Genomic DNA, 22290 nt, shown 5'->3' with positions numbered 1-22290 from the left:
ACAATGGATGAAACATGGCTCCATCATTTCACTCTGAAGTCCAATGGACAGTCATCCGAGTGGACTGCACATGATGAACCAGCTCCAAAGCGTGTGAAAACGCAACAGTTGGCTGGCAAATCATCTGTATTTTGGGATGCGCATGGAATAATTTTCATTAACTACCTTGAAAAAAGAAGAATCATCAACAGCGACTATTACGTTGCGTGATTGGACCGTTTGAAAGACGATATCGCCGAAAAACTGCTTCACTTGAAGAAAAAAAAGTATTTCTTCACCAAGACAATACACCGTGTCAAAAATCCATGAATTGGGCTTCGAATTGCTTTCTTATCAACCGTATTCTCTAAATCTGGCCCCCAGGGACTATTTACTGTTCTCAGATCTCAAAAGAATGCTCGCTGGGAAGACATTTTCGTCAAATGAAGAGGTGATTGAAGAAACTGACTCTTATTTTGAAGCAAAGGACAGCTTATACTACAAAAATGATATCGAAAAGTTGAGGGGTTGCTATAATCAGTGTATCATCTTAGAAGGGAATTATGTTGAATAAACAAAACTAATTATGCCAAAAAATGTGTTTTACTATGGTAGGCTGGAGACTTTTCAATTCACCTGTTATTTATCCAAATAATAAGGTAAACGTCGTTTTTCTTGCCTTACGTTACAGAAAATAGAATTACAAAATTACAAGATAGATGCTTGTTTGTTTGAAATATCCATCTATTGTATTAACCTAGTTTTACAATCGAACCGACCAAAAATAGGAACTGATTCTAGACGGTTTTCATTGTCCAGCCTTGCGAAATCAGATCAAGTTTTGCTCGGTGTTGTCATATACGTTTATTGTATGTTCGGAAACGACACCAGCCGACCACTAAGTGGGTGACTTAAGGTCTCGCCGTTACATTCTATTACATCTTGCCCTTGGCAACGCGATATGCAATTGAGATAATTCCGAACATTTGTAATATTACAAATACGAGCGGAACGTTTCACATATTTGGTGTGCTTTAGATTTCAAGGCGTGTATTATTAAACCATATCAAAGAATTGGGTTATTGTCTGTGTTTTCATTACTTCTCTTTATCACGTTCACATATCTAGTTTTGGATTTTATTTATTACTTTATTATGTTATATTAAAAAGCAATTTTGATAAAATTGACCTAAATTAAAGTACCAAAGTCGTAACTTACAAATTATTTACACAGATATTGGTTCACTTTATAAAGCTTTCCGATGTAATTCTTATAAACTTGAAATAAGGAAACATCTTTCAACAATATTTTAGGTGATTCAATACACTCAAGGAAAAATATTTGAATGGTTACCAAATATATTTTAAGCCAGATAGAAAGATATACACTGATAGAAAACTATCCCCACTAAACAATTAAATTTAAATTAATTCATTTAAATTCGCCATAGAATGAATTAAATAACTTATAGAAAGGATTACATACTTTAAGGACAGTTTTTCAACGATTTTTTCAACAATATAAAGTGTCACTCAATTAAATTGTTAGGCATTAATTGAGATAACTGCTAATCAAATATAAGGTCAGAAGAATAGTTGCAAAGGTACTTTAAAATTATTACTTCTATATTATATGTTCACCGTAATTTTCTAGCATTTCGGAAATGCAGGATTTAAGCTTATTTAATATTTAGTATTTTATTCCGCTATTTTTGTTTAGATAAAATGGTTTTGAATTAAAATTATTGAAACGATGTAGATATTTGTCATAAAAATCTAGGGATATTTCAGCAAGAGAGATATTTTAACTATTCAAAAATATTTTGACAAAATACAATAAAACATATTATCATTAAGATATATAGTTATAATGATATTGATCATGATATTTTTGTTATTTGAATTATTGTATATTGATTATTTTGTATATTGATTATTTGAAAAAATAGATTTAATAATAATCAATTCATTTAATCAATTCTTAAAAATTTAATCAACAATTTCACCAACAATAAAGCTACTGAAGCAATTAATATGCGTATAAACCAACTTCAATATTAAGATTTAAGGGAGTGAAGCCTTTTCAGATAATTTCACTTACAGAAGTTGGAAAATAATCACCTAACTAAATTCTTCGTATCCAAACTTGAAACACAGATAAGTTTAAATAAATCTACTTGTTGATAAAAATTTTGTATAAATTTCATTAGGCTATTATATTAAGATATAACTATATTCATTCTTAAACTTCAAGTAGTATAAATATAAATTATAAAAATAAAATATGCATGTCAGTTATGGCATGTACAATAGGGTAACCAACGTCAACTTTGAGTATAAGTAAAGTCGTTGTGTAATGTATAATCAACATTTTAAACTCGTTATCTAGAGTTACAATATTCGGTTCCTATTTTAAACTTTCTGAAGCCCAATTAGAGAACAAACGATGTAACTTTGAGCTGCTGGGTCAGTTGAATTTTATTCAAGTGCAAATTGAGGACTCGTCGTAATAATTGCCAAATTAAACATCGCAAAAGTCCAGTTCTTCTACACAAAGAAGAATAGTTTGCCTCGTTTTTTCAGCATATTTTCATGGGCAGCAATGATATTCTGAGCAGATTTGGTGTTAACTAATTGTTTTCCCAACCTGTCGTAAGATAGATCCAACATTTGTACTAATAAACATTCGTTCTGATTTTAAACTTAGACTTTGAATTTGAATTATTGTGAAGGGCTACTCAATAAAAATAAAACAAATAAATAAACACATATCACTAATACAAATAATAAACAAAATAAAAAAACAAAAAAATAAACTGAATTTAAAAATAATAAAAATGTTGCTAATAATCTATCAATAGGTTGTTCCTTTATTCACAGTTCATAAATTAATTTATTGATATTTATTCTATATCTGCCAAATATGATACCTCGTTATTATTTTTGAATATTTACTCATGGTTGGAAAATTTAAACAATGCAGTAAATATTATGTTATATTGAATTATTTTTGGTGTACGTGATACATATCATTATAATACTTTAATGTAAAACAACAATGGCATTCAAAGAATTCGTTTGTGCTTGCAACATCGATCCATTCTCATTGATGCCACGTAGAAAGTGAAAATAACAACTTGTAAAATCCCATGTTTATGTATGTTTCGTCGCTTAAAATACGGTTTTCAGTATTTAAAAGACTCGTGTGGTTCACTGTGGTCAAAATAGGACAAGGTAACTAGACAAATTAAACTTAATTTGTTTAATAGTAATAGTTTTAATGTTTTTTGGACATATATTTTTACAGATGGATATATCAATAATAATATACACAATATTAGCTCATGGTTTCGTGCTCATGCATACTCAATACTCATGCTAAGAGTGTTTTACATCTAATATTACTTCCGATGTTTGGTTATAATTTTCTGAAAGGTGTTGTTATTATTTACATTAACCTCAGTTTTATATAATCGTTTAAATAAATTTTGTTGTATTCAAGAAACTGGAATTTATTTGCCCGATTAATTATGAGTAATAATTTACGATAAATAGCAGCCTTAGTAGACGAAGTTTTTTTTATTTAGGAGCACGTTGAGCAAATATTAAAACTAGTTAGTAACTACAACCATCTAATAATTTTTCTTTCCTGTTGTTTTAAAGTCAAGAACTAAGACCTAAGCTTTGGTTGTATATACTCACATTGGTGCATTCTAGAGTGTTCCAGAACACGGCACAATTTTCACCCAAATTAGAGTATCACATTATTTTAGTTCAGAGGGTTATTCTCTCTTCAACTAGGTAAGTCCATTGTTCCAAACAGTTGTAGTACTTCGATGTTTTGTGATCACGCAATCTTTCTTCATACGCTTTTACAAATATTTTAATTTCTTCGCTGGCTGTTGACACAATTAGATCTTTGTAGATGTTCTCATTTCTAATGTACTCATGGGGCTTTAAGAATAATCCGGAAAACTTTGCTTTGATAAGTTTGGATTGTGTTAATACTAGATATCTTTGTGTAACCTTAAAACTGCAGAGTGGCTTTTAAATTTGCTTGTTTAATACCAATTTATTGTGGAGTGTCAATTTTGATTCTCGTTCAAGCTACCACCATCATCATTCTTTTGAGCTCCATACAAAATTCTGCTTGAGCTTGTATAACTAAGTGGCTTGAAGTATTTGTCAGTCAAGGCAGAAACATCGGTCTTTATCATATTCTTGTTAAAATAAAATAAAATAAAATTCAACTGTATGAAATACGAGGTTTGTTTAATAAGTCTTCAGAAAAGCCAATATATTACGCTAGAATCATCATATTAAATTAGATTGACTCTTTATATTTTCAACTTTTAAAAACGCTTTTAAAATGTACGCTACAAATTGAAAGAAACCGCAAGCCCTTATTCAAATAGACGCCTATTTTGAGAACCATTAAATATCGTACTTTTTAGTTAACTCAATGAAATTATAAGGTTTGACAATTATCTAGCGAAATAAAAATATCAACCGAATATAACAAATATTCTTAAATTGTGCTTATTTGTTAAAACATCAATTTACTTGATTTGAATTAGTTGCCTTGAAGCAACGTACGTTTGTTTTAAATCCTTATTTTTGGTGTCCTTTACATCATGTCTCGCTTTCTCTGCAGCTATCGCCCAGTACAACACAACGTTTTTTCCAATAAAGTAACTGTTACACAAAAAACTGTAATGATTATGTTACTTAATTAAAATAACATTGCATATCTTCAGCCATGGATGAATCCATTGTGATCGATGATTGTTTTGTTTATTGAGCAAGATTTTATATTCGTTAATTTACTAATTTAAAGAATTCCGTTTTCCCTAATTGAATTTATTAAAAGAAATTCGTTTATTGCCATAATTGTATTATATATTCATACTTATTTATTCTTTGAAAATATAGTGAGCTGAAGTGAGCTGAAATTGACTTAAATTTAAAACATTTTTTCGGACTTTCGGGATAAATTATATCACGAATTAATTCAAACGGCTAATATTTTAAACGTTTAAAATTTTTGTTCTATATTTAAGTACTAATAGTTTTAAAAACGCATTAAAACAAATAGTGACTGTATCTTCAATTTTTATATGCACTATTTGTAAATGAATATATTATTTTTTTATTTCTGTATATATTTATTATGGCGCCACATTTTTAATTCCGTTAGTATATCTATAAATGTTTTTATTTAAATAGTAAAATGCTACTAACAATATCTTGAACAGTGCTGTAATAGTTTTAGTACGGATATCTTTATAGCTAATATATTTTATATGTAGCGCTGAAGACGAGTTTAGTGTTAAGTTTATGAGGTTGATACCATTATGAATAGTTAAATCATTTTATGGTAATCTTTATTGTTACAGGGTTGTAAAGAACGCTTCGTAAAGTTTTGTATTTATTGTTGGAACAAGCGACAAGTTTTACTATCGACATTTTGTTTTTATAGTACAGTTTTGCAGTTTATATTGATATGACAGTCGTATATTATTTGTGAAAATGTGACTTAGTGTGTGATTCAATGCATATGTAGTGTTGTTATTAATAAAATATATCTATAGTCTATCCAAAGCAATTTTGTACGTACGTCATCCATATATGTAACGTCAAAACGTCGCAATGCTGCCGTATCAATCCTGAATTTTAGCTCAGTTTGGCTCTGACATACAACAAAATCTAATCCAAATAAAATAACTAAACAAACATATTTATCAAATATAATTTATTTTTGCATTATAGTAAATCTAATGCATATATTATCGAAGGACTTAAAACTACAATTAAGTAAACAGTTATAATAGTTTGTAGGTTAGGGTTGTCTTTGATTATGTTTACAGTGAACTCTTTTCCATACCACCTATGAGTTCAAGGCGCGTTTTTAATGTAGTTCTCCTGGAGGACTGCTATACCTAATTAACAATTGTCTATCCAAGTAATATGTTTTAATTTCATTAGAGGGCATATTTACCTTTTACGCTTAGTTCTTATTTCCTTCTGTGCAATGTTATATATACTACAGTTATCATATATTAAATATATTGTCGTATTCATTTTATTATATGCATTAGACCTCTTCGATACATTTCCAACTAACAGTTTCCTTTGATATAATTATATTAAATTATGTTTGTGTTGAAAAGCTACTCACTGCCTTCATACATTTCATATATTTACCCTCTGATAGAGCTAAAATCAAGCTGATATTGATTATATTTTTCATTTTTTGAGATATATCAGCGACCGCGTCCATACTAATATTCAGTGCAGCTGCAACATGCTAAAATATTTTCAATAAAAATTGCAGTAAATTAATATTTAACGGTAAATATGCTAACCTCACCAACGAATTTTACTGGTAATTTCACCTCAATTATCTCTTTCCTGCTCAAAATAACTGATTAGAGACACATTCTGTTCTGTCTGGCTTCGAAATTTTCAATCAGAGTAATAATAATCAGCGATTTGAAATTTATCAAAACAAGCAAATCATTAAAATAACGTTTGCCGATTTATAACCTCTTATTACTATTGTTTTGAAGAATATTGTATTCGTTTGACAACCGGACGATGTTGGCAGGTTAGTTCGGTTACACGTTCGTACTTACCAGACGGAATTGTTTCCCCTTATAACTAGAATAAAATGAAAAGGAAAATATTGTCTGATTCTTAAACCATTATAAAATTGCGACAGGCAATATATTAAACATCTTGATGACGTATGTACAAAATAACTTTGGATAGACCATAATTTTGTGGCCAGTTTTAGTAAACTGTGACTATCTCATGGTTCATTTGATTTATTCAGCTCGCTATTTAAAACGGGATACCCATTTTGTCGTTCTCACTTATTTGCTGTATCAAGCTATATCCCATCTTGATTGCTTGAGGATAAAATTCCTACTTTATGTATTTCTCACTTTCTTAAGTGAATGAAAATTATGATTCAAAATACATAAGTATTTTATGATTATGAGTATCTTTCTCTAATCTAAAGCAGTATCAGCGGAGTTTATAGAATCAGCTAGTTGTTAGCAGAGAAAAACACTACATTACAAAGCTAAACTCATAATTCATGGGTGAGCGCTCTCAGCTAGGTATGCATAATATATTCCCTTTCAGGATAGGTCAGAAAATGGGCGTAATCCTTTAGTATCCCTTACTCCATTCGTAACTATTTTTGCTGAACTGTTTCAGAATTTTGAATAATACTCGGTTTCGCTAGTTAATATTAGACAACAAAATATATTTATGATGAGTTTCAAAGAAGTAAATATATCTGTTACTTCTGTCACAGACCCTCTGTGTTTAATCCTTCCATAGTTAAATTTATAAAAAGTGTTCTCAATTTAAGTTTTTTATTATTTCTGTTGAATTAAAATAAATATTTTGCTGAAAATTATTTAGTTCAGTTGAAAACTTACGGAGTATTGTAAAAATATTACTTTCAATAACTCAGAAGCGATTATTTCAATGTAATAAGGAGAAGAACAGATGAGCATAATTAAAATATGTCGAACTTTAAAGTCTCAATTAACTACTTATCAATTGAGAAACTCAAACCATATGAATATATTCAAAAATTTTGATCTACCATCTGGAGTAAAATGAACTCACTTGAGAGAAGCATAGATTGAGGCAGTTGTTATTTAATAAGAAAATCTATATAGTGATTCTTCAATAATGTCTTTGTGCAGCCAAATGTTACAAGAACGCCAAGGAAAGCTATAGTAGATATTGCCAATTCTGATTACTAGCTCTACGGTAAAAAAATATTCATAATACAATAAATAATAAGTATTCGAAAGAGGGTATTCGGAACATAATACATACATTTTTAATCAAATTTGTTTAAGATATCCGGACAGTTTCGTAGATCTATACTTTATATTAGTATTGCCTTCAACATATGTCCTTTTTCATAGTGGCTTGCTTTTTCTATAATCTATACGCAGTCAGTAAAAACAAGTAAATATTTCTCTGCTGCAAAAAGTTTCCTGCCCATTAAATAAAAGGAATCAATGTTTGTATTACATAACAACCCACACAACTTGACTACTCATAACTCACAGTTCATTTATCCAATTCCTTACTGGATGAATGGATTTACTCAATCGTCCGTCAATAATTAGTTGTTGTTAATAAATATCTCCTGTCTACATCCTATCTACATCGTCGATACCGTGAATAATTTAGAACTTACGTGGATTAGTTATACAATCGATGGTCTACGGTACAAATACTAAAAACAATGATCATTAGAAATCAAATAATATCAGAAAAATGAGAAAAGTAATGTCTAACTTAACAAGATCCCTCAACGTTAATATTTATATAAGTCTTTTAATATATGTATATAAAATATATAAACCTTTTGCATAAAGACATAAAATATTTTTACATACTTCGGAAACTATTTACGCACGCATATTTTACTATAACATATTAACATAATTAACAGTGGAGAAACAGATTATCTCGACGATCGAGGTGAATAACAAGCCAGAAATGCGAAAACAAGAGCGAATAATTAATATATACGCGAACTTCAACTGACGGAAGCGAATCTGGACGAATAACTTTTTCGTATCCGTGATGGTTTCGGGCGGCGATCTTTTGTCGGTCTTGGAGCGTGACCTTGGCTCAGATACCGTAGTCAAGGCAAGGTCGACGATGCTTAACCAAGAGAAGGGTCCGTTAGACTCAGCAAATCAGAGAAAAAGTCGTTAATTCAATATATATGGCTAGATGCGTAAAATGTGCAGGAGAACATAAGACAGGAGATTGTACTCGTAAAGTTCGCGATGAAAAAGTGAAATGTGTCAACTGTAACGGAAATCATCCAGCGAACTACAAGGGTTGCGCAGTTCACAAGCAACTACAGCAGAAACTCTATCCTGCCTTAAGGGAAAAAAGGCATCAACAAAAACAATCCACTACTACCAATCTACCACTACCCACCAGAACAAGTCAACCAGACATAACTTATGCCCAAATAGTTGAAAATGGTTCAGCACAAAAACGAGAGACAATATCTCAACCTACTGAAACTAGCAACATCTCAAGATTAGAAAATATGATGGCCAAACTAATGGATCAAATGAGTACGATGCTTGGTCTACTCACAACCGTCGTAAGTAAACTTGCCTAATGCCTGAAACCAATAGCTACAAAATCGCCGTCTGGAATGCCAATGGGCTCCAACAACATGCCAGGGAACTAAAAATGTTCGTAATTGAACAAAATATTGACGTTATGATGGTTTCCGAAACACACTTTACGGACAAAAATTATTTGAAAGTTCCTAAATATAAGCTTTATCATACAAATCACCCTGATGATAAAGCACATGGAGGTACAGCCATAATAATTCGAGATGATATAAAGCATTTCGAAAAAGAAAAATTCCGCAAAGACTACCTGCAAGCCACCAGTATAACCATAGAGGAAGCCCATGGACCATTAACAATTTCTGCGATTTATTGCCCACCCAAACATAACAACAAGGCAGAACAATTTCAAGAATTCTTCCGTACGCTAGGTAATAGATTTATAGCAGGAGGAGATTATAATGCAAAACATTTAATGTGGGGTTCAAGAATAATAACCTCAAAAGGTAGAGAACTGCTCAAAGCCATAAGGATAGATAACTTACAACATATCTCTACTGGTGAACCAACATATTGGCCTTCAGACAGAAATAAAAAACCAGATACAATAGATTTCTGTATTACAAAAAATATTGATCCAAAAAAGTGTCAGGCAGAATCATGTTTCGACCTGTCTTCTGATCATTCACCAATAATAGTAACAATTTCTTCAAAAATTACCATCAAAGATAAATCCCCTTCTCTGTGCAATAATAGAACTAACTGGCCCTCATTTAGAGAAAACTTAGACCAAAATATCTCTCTAAACTTACCGTTACAAACTGAAATGGATATAGAAATAGCAGCAATAAATCTTACAAAAAATATACAGGAGGCAGCATATTCCGCGACTCCCAACATTGAAACATTTCCAAGAAAAAATACACATATATCATGTACAATACAGAAAAAGATAGCAGAAAAAAGAAAGTTACGACGAAATTGGCAACAGCAAAGGACTGAAGAGAATAAAAGAAAATTTAATAGGGCCATAAAAGAGCTGAGAGATCTAATCCAAATCGAACAGAACCAAGGCATTCAAGAATACCTAGAAAACTTGACATCAACTGAGGCTACAGACTATTCGTTGTGGAAAGCAACAAAAAAGCTTAGGAGATCCCAGCAGCATAACCCACCTATTAAAACAAGCGAAAATAATTGGGCGAGAAGCAATAAAGAGAAGGCCGACATTTTCTCAAAACACTTAAAAAATGTTTTTAAACCTTTCCAGTCTCAGCTACATAAAGATGACGAAAATAAAATTACTAGCTTTCTAGATTCGCCATTTCAAATGGATTTACCGCACGAGAAATTAACGGTCAAAAAAGTTAAACATACAATAATGAGAGAGATTAATATTAAAAAAGCTCCTGGTTATGACTTAATTACTGGCAAAATTTTAAAAGAACTATCAGAAAAGGCTATAAAACTATTAACATATATATTTAATGCTATGCTACGAATTAATTACTTCCCTAGTATCTGGAAAGTAGCTAAAATATTAATGATACTTAAACCAGGAAAAATACCAGAAGATGTGACCTCCTACCGACCTATAAGTTTATTACCAATAATCTCGAAAGTTTTCGAGAAGTTATACATAAAAAAACTAAACTATATAATAGAAAAAAGAAAAATTATTCCAGAACATCAGTTTGGCTTTCGCAATAAGCATGGGACTATAGAACAAGTGCATAGACTTGTAAACCAAATAAACGCTGACCTAAATGCCAAAAGATATTGTTCGGCTGCTTTCCTAGACATATCTCAGGCTTTTGACAAAGTATGGCATACGGGCTTGCAGGTTAAACTAAAGAAACTTCTCCCTCATCCGGACTATCAGCTACTAAAATCGTATCTCACTGACAGACATTTTATTGTAAATCAAGGCGATGAACATACCGAATTAAATCCCATATATTCAGGAGTTCCGCAAGGTAGTGTACTGGGTCCAGTACTGTATCTTCTGTATACGGCTGATCTGCCCACCACAAAAATAACTACTGTGGCAACATATGCAGACGATACAGCAATCTTAGCATCCCATGAAGATCCAGTCACAGCATCAATAAACCTACAAACCCACCTGGAGCAAATACAGTTATGGTTGAAGACATGGCGCATTAAAGCCAATGAATCAAAATCCACGCATATAACGTTTACCCTGCGTAGAAGAACATGTCCACCAGTAAATATCAATCATCGCCAACTCCCCCAAGCAGACCATGTTAAATATCTTGGTATGCATTTAGATCGACGCCTAACCTGGAAGAAGCACATACTCTCTAAACGGAAACAACTAGGACTAAAATTATATCAAATGTATTGGCTCATTGGGCGCAAATCCAAGTTATCATTAGATAACAAGGTATTGCTGTATGAGTCTATACTCAAGCCCATTTGGACATATGGAATTCAACTATGGGGTACCGCTAGCAAATCCAATATATCCATCATTCAACGGTTCCAAAATAAGGTGTTGCGTGCCATTGTTGATGCTCCGTACTATATTTCAAATAAAGTGATACAACGCGATATTCCTCTAGAACCTATAACGAGTGTAATCCAACGTGTTTGTGTGAAGTACTTCGAAAGAGTGTCAGTGCATCCCAATGTACTCGCTAATCAGCTAAATATGCGACGTGATAGTGAAGTGCGTAGACTAAAACGTTTAACACCATCTGATCTGATTACTGGACATATGTAGAGTTTAGAATAAGCCTTAGAATAAGACTAATTAATTAAGATAATATTTTATACAGAAGATTGCTTAATGAAGTGATTTTCTACATGCCATGTATATATAATATAAACAGAAGAAATACTTATTGCCAATAGGGCAGATTGTGGACTCACGAAGAGTAATAATAAAAAAAAAAAAAAATATATATTCTGATCATTTTCTCACATTTTAAGAAAGCAATTATTAACAAAAATGATACCGTATATGTATATTAATCATTTATGTATATAATTTGACTTATTTTAGCTTGTTCTCAATTTGTTTGCTGTTTTAGCAGCTCGTAATATGCTTGTCGTATCATATGCACAGCAAAATTTTAAGACAATGAGTATTCCTATCAGGTATCAATGAGGAAGGCTCCACTAAATTAACGGGTGGTAGCCAATGTTCCCCTTTTTGGATTATTTTCATCACATGTAGACGTTTTGAAACAGTTTATCAGTTAGTGAAACTGTCTGAAAATTATTTGAGAGTTTGAGCTGGATTTTATCTTTTTTTAGTCATTGTTATCAAAATCGCAATTTTTAAATATTTGAAACCAAAACCGACAAGTAGGATTTGACGGAACAGCATCACTAATAGGTTCGATCAGTTTTTGATGTTCTTAGGTAGCAGATTTGTTCAAAGCAAACAGCAGATGTAAGGCTTGTAGAAACCGTTCAATGGCGAACGTCTATATGCAGTGAATAACTCAATGGGACTAAATGGAAAACTTATTGAACGTAGAGAAATGCTAGTATAGTCAATTCAAAACAGTAATGACACACGTGACCAATATCTTTATGTCAAAAGTTGTTAATTTGTTTTACAGTTGGACACTATTTTCCTTCTCATTCTATTCTATTTAAAAAGAGATACGGTGCTAGAGAAATTAAGTAACCGAAGGAGCCTGCAAAAGTTGTCCGTTTCTCAAACGTCTGCAAAATTCTTCAAAATATTATAATTACGGGTTAAAAACTGGCATTCGTTGTTTTAACGCTTTGTTTTAATTTGAAATAGCCCCTATTTTTATTGAAAATATGTTACATTATACATAATATATAATGTACGCTATATATAATAAAATGTTTCTATCATCTTCACAAAAACTTCACAAGACCATATCAGAGTTTTCACGGTTATAATGATTTAACTCCATTTTGTTATTTTGTCTTAGTTACTGTAAAAAAATATTAATGCTCATTAACATCTTTTGTTGTTAGATGTAATATGTGAAAAATATACGAACATCGAAATGAACACTCAAATGTTAAACTATTTAATTTGTTTTATTCTGTTTTTATTCCTTCGAGGTTTCTTTGAAATTATAACATTAATTTCATTACATAAACACTTAATAGTTGAAGCATGTGGGTGTTATGCGTAATATGGATGAACCTATTGTTCTTACGAAAACAACCTGAATTATAGCTCGACATCAAAATAATTCTCTGTTAAATATTTCATCCATAATCAAAACAAATTTATATTTTTACTCAGGTTGAAAAAGGTTTAAGAATGATAATATTAAGCAGTATACACAATATGAACAAGACTACATATTTTGTAAATATCATGAAAAACGTGATAAAACTATAACGACCCTTGAACAGTTCACTTCTATTACATTACACAAATCTAAATATATATAACACGTGATTCCTTCGGTAAATATAAATACGCTAGCTACTCTATTATTAGAATAACGACCATCATTCGATCGAACATGCACTTGAAACTAATAATTTACCTTCATGCAATATTCACCTCTTTCGACATAATGCAAATTATTGCTGTTAAATTAAGTTACATAGAAAAAAAGGAGAATGGTTTCAGACAATTAATATGCAAATAGCTTTTTTATAAAAATGTACTCATACAATTAATAAGTGTCATTTTATACAGATTAGTCAATGCAAATTATAATACTAATGGGAATGTTTGCTATGATAATTCAGGATTATAAAATTTCATAAATAGTTACAAAAGTATTATTAAAGCATCAATATAAAATATTTGTGGGCTCTCTATGATCTCGATCCATATGTTTTAAGAGCTGATTGATGCGTCCTTCTTCAATTCCTTCCATTGATCTCGCCACATAATTCGAGACCAAACCAAAAAATAGCGATATATGTCAACACAGTGACCTAATAAAATAACCAATGAATGTCATAGACGATGTCAAATATACTATAAAATGCAGTCTCTAGAAATGTAAAATTTGCTTAAGACTCGGAGCGGATTTTTTCTTCTCATTTTACCATACTTAAAAAAAGATACAATGCTATCTGATGCGTCGGTACATGTAACTGAATCAGTCTATACAATTCCATTTTTACGGGTACTGCTCGGTATGTGTGCAAACTTTTTCAAACCATTAATGAAAACATTTAATGCGGCAACATTTCAACTTGATGACGTCGTAAATGATGACGTACATTGGCAGTTTTATTGAATAGACTATAATTATAGAGAAACCATTGCATCCTAAGATATTTATTGTTTGATGATTAATGTATTAAGAATTATATTATAAAATTATTCTTACTATGTGGTATAGAACACTAGACACACTACTCACTACATAACCTATTTTGTTTTTTCGGACGTGAAATTTTAACCGCAGTTAGATAAATTGAAATAGAAGTAGAAGAATGAAGTAGATAATTGAAGTAGAAGATAGTCTAGTACATCAATATATGTTTTCAAGACCATAAATAGTTAAGGCGTTATAACTAAATATTTTTTATTATTAAAATATCAAAATAAGAATAAAATAAGATTAGAAGCCTGTGTCTACCATATGAATAAATAATTTTCAAAATATAAAAATCAAATTTTGCATTCCTTTTCGACTACATCAGTCATTCGTGGAAAATTTTGAATTTTGAAGGTGTACATAAATAAATTATATTTATATTTGACTACGTGCAAATACACTACAGATATTGTGTTTTTATAAAAAGTATATATGGACTTGATATTACTTGGCATATAGGAAAATGAATCTTTGTCTATACGATAATAGCTGGTCTAATTTTCTATGTAAAAAATTATTTTCTATTTAGAATGCTTGCATTATTCAGTATATACAGACCGGATATATGTTTTCACATAGGATTTTGTTATATTATTTAATTTGAAGACATTTTGATGATGAGGTTCATAAAACACTTTTAGAAGCTTCTGGTGATACTTCTTCGTCATATCACAATTGTCGGTTTTTAAAATCGACGATTTAAAATTAACAACTTTGATATCAATGACAACGAAGAGATTGGAACACCAAAAAAGTTCGTGGGCAGTGAACTGCAGGACCCATTGGACAAAACCTCCCCACAAACCCATTTATACGTATATCACACGAATTAGTTCCATTGTAGTATTTCACAGTTTCGCTGTTTGTCAGACAAACAAAAAAAAGCTTTCTGTAGCTAAAAAAAGCGTACTGAAGCTCGTGATAGAAAGAGGGCGACAATCGCAAGCTCAAAAGGCCATTCATCTCGATGCCGAAGATAAATATCTACAGCTTAATGTCTCACTGTCCATGTAGTAGTAGGAAGTTGTAGTATGTCACGAGCTCTTAAAACCGATTGAAGCTGTTATTGTAGATATCTACTCATGCCAATTAAACAAAATGAACGAAATATAATTAAATATTATATCATCGGCAATGGCGAGTTACGTACACAAAGTAGTTCTCTTCCATGATAACGCTCGGTTACATGTTGCGAGAGTTGTGAAGGATATTGCATTTTGAATAGAAGTTTTTCCGCTCCAAGCGTACTTACCCTACACAGTGCTTTCTGGTTACCATTTGTTCAGCTAGAAGCATGGCTGGCACTCTGTATCAAAATTCAGAATAAGTACGAAAATTGATATAATATTGTTATTAATTAATGAAGAAAAATTATGTGGATACTAACGTAGAAAATTATTTTGATAAAAAAGAAAACAAAACCATAAAACTCTTGCTAATGGTATAGTAACGGATTAAATGTCCGTTCAGGTTATGAATTTTTAAATTTATGCCATAATCTAGAGACAAGAATATAAATTTCGACAGGAACCATTCCAGTTAAACCACCAGCTAGGCTGGATAAGGTCAAATGATTTCTAAAATGGTCATTTATGCCGAGGATAGAAATTCTAATTAAGGCCTATATTAAACATAGCTTGAGTTCTAATAAACATTAAGTATTATTTTAATAATTAAACGTTAATTTAAAAAAATTATTTGCTACTCTATACATTATAGAACTTGTTATGTATGCCTTAATGTCAAGGATTAATAAAAAATTATCATCGTCTTATCACATTTAATATATCGCACCAAATATCGGTTATCCTTAAAAAAAGAAATCTTCCTGCTGACCCCTATTGCGTCAATATCCTCGTGATCTCGGCTAATTCAGACGCCATTCGCCTCGACTAAAACTCCTTCAGGTTATACTCGCATTCTTCTTGCATATAAAACGCAATGTCGACTGGTAACCGTTTTCAGTTGTGAATGACAATAAGGAAGTGCGAAGTGTTGTGCGAAACGTGAAACACCAGATCGTCGTTAGCTAGTGTTTGTGTGGATTACGCTTAAAATTGGTGAGTGAAACATACGTAATTAGAGAAGCCTACGGTTTCTGTGCCATTAATTTGAATAAATTATGAAGATTTAATTATGGAAGAGTAAATGGAAAAAATGTTTTATCTACAATTTATTATTTGAACAAGTTAAATATAATCTTTAAAATTAAAAATAATTCTTATTTTTTTAACCGAAGTAAATCAAGTATTTAACATAAATTGCTTTATTTCATGGACAGCTTGTTGGATATTTGGATGTATGTTATTTACTAGTTTTGGCATATTATACCATTTTATTGGAACGAGATCAGAAACATAGTTAAATTGAATTAGATCTGATGAACCAGAATAGGGTTTTCATGGCAATGAATCGTTCTTCCCTTTACCCCATTGCTACTTGATCTTAATTTTAATTTGTATAATATAGCCATTTCAAATCCAACACCAAACAACCACTTTTTAAAAAATCTTCACCTTTAGGCTTTGTCTAGAAATAAAACGGTGATAATATTATTAATGTATTATTTTTTCAAATCAATAGTTGACACTATTACATCTTCGATTACTGAGTGTAATAAACCATCTTATTTACGCTCTTCTGTCAATCCTTTATATATATTTTATCTATATATTATTGTCATAAAATTCTAATGTGTTTATATATAAAATAATGTTTCAATATAATATTTTTTATTATTTACATTACGTTTTTAATGCATTATTATTATATGTAATTTGAAATAATATTTATAAACATTGGAATAAAAATATTTTCAAGAATCTCTTTTTTTATTATTTTATTACTATTTGAACTACTTTAGGGTATTACTTAAAAATATTTCGCTTTATAGAAATGAAAAAGTAGCAAGAAATAAAGTATAATATATTTGAAATCTAGAACATACTTTAGCAGTTTTACTATTTTATACACGTACCAATTGAACTATATTTTTCGATACACCTGTTGAAACTATGATGACTATATACACTATTGACAAATACAGTTTTTACCAAATTATCTTTACGTAATATTTCAACTGCTCCTTGTATATTTTATATAACGAATATGCATATTTATGGTGTGTTCTTTTACGTTAAGACTTAACAGAGCATGTCGCTTATCTGTAGTATGTAATTCCTAACGTGTAAAATTTATGAGCAATAATTTGTTATTAGGTTTCCAAGTTGGGTGTTTTGTAACCTGTGTTGGTTTTAATGGTTAATAACAGAATATATACTATAATAGTAAAAATCACTACCACATATCTGTTTTGCTTAAAAGCTTTTATTGCCGGCGCAGTGGTAAAGGCGGTGGGACGGTCCTAATGTTGCGATAGCCGCGGGTTCGAATCCTGCTGGGGCATGGTCGTAAATGTATGTTTGAGTTTGTTTAAAATTTGTCGATGTTCTAGGCAAGAGTGAAAAATCCGACAAGGAAAATGTTGTATAATATACTTAAAATATATTTATATATAAATATATAGAAATAGCTTTTATTAAAATAAAAATATTTAAAAAATTATGAGTGCTAAGAAAGCTGTCAGTTTTAGTCATGGTCGTAAATGTATATTTGAGTTTGTTTAAAATTTGTCGATGTTCTAGGCAAGAGTGAAAAATCCGACAAGGAAAATGTTGTATAATATACTTAAAATATATTTATATATAAATATATAGAAATAGCTTTTATTAAAATAAAAATATTTAAAAAATTATGAGTGCTAAGAAAGCTGTCAGTTTTAGTCATGGTCGTAAATGTATGTTTGAGTTTGTTTAAAATTTGTCGATGTTCTAGGCAAGAGTGAAAAATCCGACAAGGAAAATGTTGTATAATATACTTAAAATATATTTATATATATGTATATATATATAAAAATAGCTTTTATTAAAATAAAAATATTTAAAAAATTATGAGTGCTAAGAAAGCTGTCAGTTTTAGTCATGGTCGTAAATGTATGTTTGAGTTTGTTTAAAATTTGTCGATGTTCTAGGCAAGAGTGAAAAATCCGACAAGGAAAATGTTGTATAATATACTTAAAATATATTTATATATAAATATATAGAAATAGCTTTTATTAAAATAAAAATATTTAAAAAATTATGAGTGCTAAGAAAGCTGTCAGTTTTAGTCATTTAATATAAATTTAGAAGGGATACAGAAAATCATTGTTGCGAAAAGAAATCATCAAAATTTTTCAATTTATATTTTAACGTAATCTGTTTTAATATTTTATAATATATTTCAGTATATGAATCTGCTTTCATATTTATGTATAATTACATATCAAATTACAAATTATTTTTATGAAAAATAATCAATCTGTATTATGATAAAAAATCGAGAATTAAATTAATAAAGTTAACTTTGTTTAAGATTTTATTTTATTTTTACTACATTATATCTGCAATATGCTTAACAAAACGTAATAAAATCTGATCATGTCTCTATGTTAAACAGTCCTGAAAACTAAATATGGTTAAAGACTAATTAAAAAATTAGTCAATATTAAAAGTTTTAGTAAAACGACTTCCAACTGATCCTATATGTATAATTGATTTATTATGAATAAAAACCTGTCCAGTCATAAATCAGATAACTATATGTATATATATATTACTGTTTATGGGAGAAGTTGGATATATGAGAAGGATACCTTTCACGACAAGAACTGAGTCATAATATAAAGTTTTTTTTTATTGAAAGGTCTGTGTTTTGCGATATAATTTAACACTGATCAAAGATCAAAATTTTTTAAAAAATATGATGGTAAAGAAATGTTTTAGTAATAATTTTCAATATTAGTTATATAGTACTTGATAGAATAGCACAAGGTATTAAATATTGATAACAAAATTATAATTATACTAAGAATTATAAATTTGTAAGATAATAGTAAGAAATCATTCAATCCCTTGAAATATCCTAAATTTTCTCCTAATATTAATTAATTTTTTTCCGCTATTCGTGTTGAATGTTTATGGCATCTTTATAGTATATTTGCACTACTGACTTTCTGACATCTATACATATCACCTGCTTTTTAATTAATGGAAGATAATAATAGTGCTGTTTGGAATATTAGTTATTATATAGAACTATTTATTATTTATGAATTGCCATAGTTAAGCTTTATATAACTGGTGAATTGGGCTTAAATTTACTCCCTCAATTTATTAATTAGGATAAAATTCCTAACCAGTTTACCTACTGCATATATTATGAATAATTTATATAACATATAACATATAAATTCTGGAACCGGCTGGATCAAACATATTAAAACCTGCTAGAATATAATAGCGACAATCATTTATTTGTTTACTGTTAAACTTCATAGTTATTCATGTTGTACAATTAATATTAATAAAAATTTTCGACTTTTCTGAAGACACAATTAGACAATTCCGAGATAAATCCAGTAAATTGTCTTGAATTTTAACATTAATAGAAATATTTTCAAACATATACCCTTTTTTATAATAAGCCTCATAAAAAATTACTGTCATGTCGAGACTGCGACAGGATTTCTTTCGTGTCTATGAACACATTTCTCCGATATTTTATAGGAACAAATAAGCAAAAGGAAACACAACTTCGGCACTAGAAATAACACCGTGACATATTTGTGGAAAATTGAAAACGATTTGTTCACGAGGCAAACAATTTTAAAAGAATTGGTTCGAATAAAATACAAATAACAGCTGTATTTGGTAAGAATAGGTATAAATATAATGGCAGTGACTTGGATATCGAAATAATAACTACTGGGATGTATCTGTACTTATGTTAGATTTAATATAGTGTTTAATTGTTTATAAAACAGTATTCATATTTATAATAAATTGTAAAGAGCAATTTAATAAAATGGTTTAAAACTATTTGTAGTATCGCTATTAGTTGTGTAGCGACCTTGAGGCATGTCGAATTTTACATCGTGGAATAACGGTCTACAAAATACCCAGAAATATAATCCCAGGTATTGAACACGGGCGGGGTGCCAGCAGCGCCAACTAGAACCCATTAACGAATAGCTGGCAACCCCGAGAAGTTTATCTGGGAGGTTATTGAAGGGTATTTCCATTCATTCAATACTCGACCATCGTTTGGTTTAGGCGTGCCACCATCGACTGCCCAAGTCTCGTCTCCAGGTAACAACGCTGCCATCCCTTTTATCTAATTATATTTTTCACATTTTTTTATATAGCCAATAAATAACGGCCACACACTGTAAACACCATTGTTTCATTTCCTTTTACGTCCATTCAAAGAGTCATATAATTTACCCTAAAGTTGTATCTCATATCTGTAAAGTATTATGTTTCAAAGGACTGACGTATTAGTATTCCACTATTTTTCTAAAAACTAATGTTTTTCTTCTACTTCATGGCAATATTTTAGTTTTTTGTATATGAATAAATATTAACATAACAGGTTAATTGAAAAGTCCCCGGTCTGACACATAGATGGCACTACTAGAATTAAATCCATATGTTTTTTTAGTTAGCCCTCAAAAGATGCGTATATAAATTTGACAGCTGTCAGATTATTAGTTTGTGAATTATAGCATTTTGAGTGAAGCAACTTTTGTTATTGTGAAAAAAATGGATATATAAGAATTTCGTGTGTTGATAATATATTGCTTTTTGAAGGGAAAAAATACAGTTGAAGCAAAAACTTGGCTTGATGCCGAGTTTCCGGATACTGCCCCAGGAAAATCAGCCATCAAGGATTGGTATGCTAAGTTTAGACGTGGTGAAAGGAGCACCGAAGACGGTAAACGCAGTGGACGCCCAAAAGAGGTTGTTACCGACGAAAACATTTAAAAAATCCCCAAAATGATTTTTAATGACCGTAAATTGAAATTGAATGAAAAAGCGGACACTCTAAAGATATCAACTAAACGCGTACATCATATCATTCACGAATATTTGAGCATGACAAAGCTCAATGCAAAGTGGGAGCGGCGCGAGCTTACTTTTGACCAAAAACAACGACGGGTTGATGATTCGGAGCAGTGTTTGATGATGATCATGTGTAATAAACCCGAGATTTTGCATCGATATGTGACAATGGACGAAACATGGCTCCATCATTTCATTCCGAAGTTCAATCAACAGCCATCCGAGTGGAATGCACACAGTGAACCCGCTCCAAAGCGTGGGAAAACGCAACAGTCGGCAACAGATTTTGGCATCTGTATTTACGGATGCGCATGGAATAATTTTCATTGACTACCTTGAAAAAGGAAGGACCATCAACAGCGACTATTACATAGTGTTTGTGGACCGTTTGAAGGACAAAATCGCCGAACTGAAGTGCTGCTTCACCAAGACAATGCACTGTGTCACAAGTCAGTGAAAACGATGGCAAAATCCATCCATCTACCGTATTCTCCAGTTCTGACCCCAGCGACTATTTCCTGTTCTCATATCTCAAAAGAATGCTCGCTGGGAAGATATTTTCATCGAATGAAGAGGTAATCTGCGAAACTGAGGCCTATTTTGAAGCAAAGGACAAATCGTGCTATAAAAATGGCATCGAAATTTAGGTTGTCATAATCAGTATATCACCCTTGAAGGGAATTATGTTGAATAAAAAAAACTAATTTTGCTAAAGAATGTGTTTTACTATAGTAGGCCGGCGACTTTTAATTTAATCAATTTTAAACTGCGATTGTAACATCACTGTGTTGTTGATGTGATGATTGCTTTGATTGCTGAAAAGATTATGATCCCAAAACCTGGAATAGCACTCAAAATCGTATCGATCAATATCAATCAAATCAAAAGAGTTCAAGAAGTTGTTCCATGAGCCAGTTAAAATCCTACATT

General features: G+C 30.7%; 2 protein-coding genes across 4 annotated transcripts in view; one reads left to right on the top strand and one right to left on the bottom strand.

The window, feature by feature from the left end:
• Positions 1-22290, bottom strand: part of Sol1 (CUB domain-containing protein Sol1) — a 1033997-nt gene that overhangs the window by 844322 nt on the left and 167385 nt on the right. The gene's annotated exons all lie outside the window — the stretch shown is intronic.
• LOC143193717 (uncharacterized) overlaps positions 3073-22290 on the top strand; it is a 35819-nt gene continuing 16601 nt past the window's right edge. For 2 of the 3 annotated variants that reach the window (XR_013005081.1, XM_076400042.1), the window contains exon 1: positions 16356-16479. The gene's annotated coding sequence lies outside the window, so the exon portion shown is untranslated. Of the gene's footprint in view, positions 3214-16355; positions 16480-22290 lie in introns of those variants that run through there. The other variant, XM_076400053.1, reaches the window with a different exon arrangement.

This window comes from Rhynchophorus ferrugineus, unplaced genomic scaffold (assembly GCF_030347505.1).
Source record: "Rhynchophorus ferrugineus isolate W39M unplaced genomic scaffold, kcgeb_rfMv2 rfM1, whole genome shotgun sequence".
Taxonomy (NCBI): Eukaryota; Metazoa; Arthropoda; class Insecta; order Coleoptera; family Curculionidae; genus Rhynchophorus; species Rhynchophorus ferrugineus.
This window is presented reverse-complemented; position numbering and strand designations above follow the sequence as displayed.